The 2,500-nt window shown below is 49.1% G+C and overlaps 1 protein-coding gene across 1 annotated transcript in view; it reads left to right on the top strand.

Annotated features, from left to right (window-relative positions):
- Nucleotides 1-2,500, top strand: part of LOC146237493 (voltage-dependent T-type calcium channel subunit alpha-1I-like) — a 52,204-nt gene that overhangs the window by 2,131 nt on the left and 47,573 nt on the right. The window lies entirely within an intron of this gene.

Raw genomic sequence — 2,500 nt, forward strand, 5'->3', positions numbered from 1 at the left:
AAACACACACAGGCACACACACACACGTGCATACATATACACATGCAGTTACATACACACTCACATACACGTGCAGACACAAGCGCACACACAAGCTCCTGGACACCCGCCTAGTTTGCGTGTGTCCGTGTGTCTGCCTGTGGGCTTCCAGCAAGTGCATGTTTTTGCCTGTTAAGTTTGACCATATGTCTGTATAAATATACCTACGTTCTGAGACATAGAACATGACATGATATCATGGATAGTTATTTAATTCCTCCATATGCTGTGTAATCCAAGCCAAGTCGGTGATCCATTTTCATGAGTTTCCGTGTTTTTTAATGATCGCTGTATTTCAAAACGATCTCCAATGAGACGTGTCTGGCATAGGTTTCCTATATCATATCTGCGTTCCAACACCTTGTCCTGCGTCCGTGTAGAGGAACTAGGACCCAGCTTGGCACAGCTAGGACCCAGCTTGGCACAGCTAGGACCCAGCTAGGCACAGCTAGGACCCAGCTAGGACACAGCTAGGACCCAGCTAGGACCCAGCTAGGACACAGCTAGGACCCAGCTAGGACCCAGCTAGGACACAGCTAGGACCCAGCTAGGACCCAGCTAGGACCCAGCTAGGACCCAGCTAGGACCCAGCTAGGACCCAGCTAGGACCCAGCTAGGACCCAGCTAGGCACAGCTAGGACACAGCTAGGACCCAGCTAGGACCCAGCTAGGCACAGCTAGGACACAGCTAGGACCTAGCTAGGCACAGCTAGACACAGCTAGGACCCAGCTAGGACCCAGCTAGGCACAGCTAGGACCCAGCTCGGGGAAGGCCAGACGGCAGTGTTGGAGCTCCAACAATAGACTCTACGTTTTCTGTGTGACAGCTCTCACCGTCTGAATTCCCGTGCGCGCACGCGTGCGTGCGTACGTGCGTGCGTTCTCTTTCTGTCTGTACAACCTTGTAATCCCCCTGTCATAGAGGGGAAGAATGGAGGAGGGCTATCTGAGGAAGCAGACCTCAGCTTACACAGCCGTCTCTGAGCAGGCATCCATTCTATCCCTGGCTATCGCCGGCTTGTCCCTTCTTCCTCTCTGTCTTTCTTTCTTTCCTTCTTTCTTTCTTACTGGGGGACTTTGTTAGGTGATGGAAAGAAATCCAGAAGAGGTTAGGGGGGAGCCAGGGAGAAGCACACACACACACACACACAGACACAGACACTCACACAGGTACACACACACACATGTGCACACACCTCACACAGCAGCATCAGTGAGCAGTAGGCTCTATACAGACCTCTAAGGCTATGGTGGGTGAGAGGTACCATACACACACACACACACACACACACACACTGCTTTAATGACACCCTAGAAATCAGATCAATCACACTGCTCTTTCTCTACAGCTCTATAACATCACAACTCTGACCGTGTAATCTGTGTGTGTGTGTGTGTGTGTGAGTGTGTGTGTGTAGAACGAAAGCACCAATTAAAGTCGACCTGGGAGTCTGGCAGGCAGCGAGATCCTCGTCTTGTCCACTACACTTTATGAGCTGATTGATGCTCTCCCCGTGTGTGTGTAACAGCTGTGGTTTGAAGGGAAGAGGGCTGCCGCTGCTCTTGCGATCCGCATTGCGGGGTTCTAGAAGGGCTCCAGGGTTCTGCTGGGTGGGAGTAGGTTCTTAAGAGCCCTGCAGGGTTCCGGAAGGTTCTACGCGGCTGTGGTTCTGTGTTGAGGTAGTGTTTGATGGAGAGGGGTTGTTGTAGCCGGTGGCAGACAAGAGGATGATGTGTGGAGAGAGGGTGGTGCTAAATGATTGAACTACGCCTGGCCAACTGTTGTCCTGCTTGAGCCAGGTATGTACACACACACACACACACACATACACACACACACACAAGCATCTGCATTAGCATCTGGCCTTGGCAGAAGAGGACACTGGGTCTTGTTAGGACATACACACACACAATGCATCTGAACAAAACACTAGACACATTCATGAACGCAGGAGGATAAAAATGCAGGAGGATAAAAAATGCAGGAGGAGGAGAGGAAAATGGAAAGAGAAAGTAGGGATGGAGGGAGGGAGAAAAACAAAAGAGAGAGAGAGAGAGAGCGAGATAGAGACAGATGAATGGGATGCTCATATAATTTGATGAAAGGCCACTGCAGGTGATTACAGGGACACTGTGTGTGCGTAAGAAGTGATATATTAACAACATTGAAGCAATAAAAATGAATGCCTATGAGTTTGTTTGGGTCCATTTTCTCGTAAAACACTGCATTTACGTTTTAGAGCATAGTTAAGATGCAGAAGAACAGCAAACAGGCCTTTTCTACAGCAATTAGACATTTATTTGATGACAGAATGTAGGATTTTAGTGTTGCCCAGTGAATCATCTTCTGCCTCAGATTGTTAGGTTACGCCTGTTTAATTTCTGCTAAGCTATTAAGCCATGCTAGCCCAGCCTGTTTGTAATAGCCAGCCAAGCTAGCTTTTAAGATGCACCAAATATG

Source organism: Hypomesus nipponensis, chromosome 21 (genome assembly GCF_054491055.1).
Source record: "Hypomesus nipponensis isolate SF chromosome 21, ASM5449105v1, whole genome shotgun sequence".
In the NCBI taxonomy this organism is placed as follows: Eukaryota; Metazoa; Chordata; class Actinopteri; order Osmeriformes; family Osmeridae; genus Hypomesus; species Hypomesus nipponensis.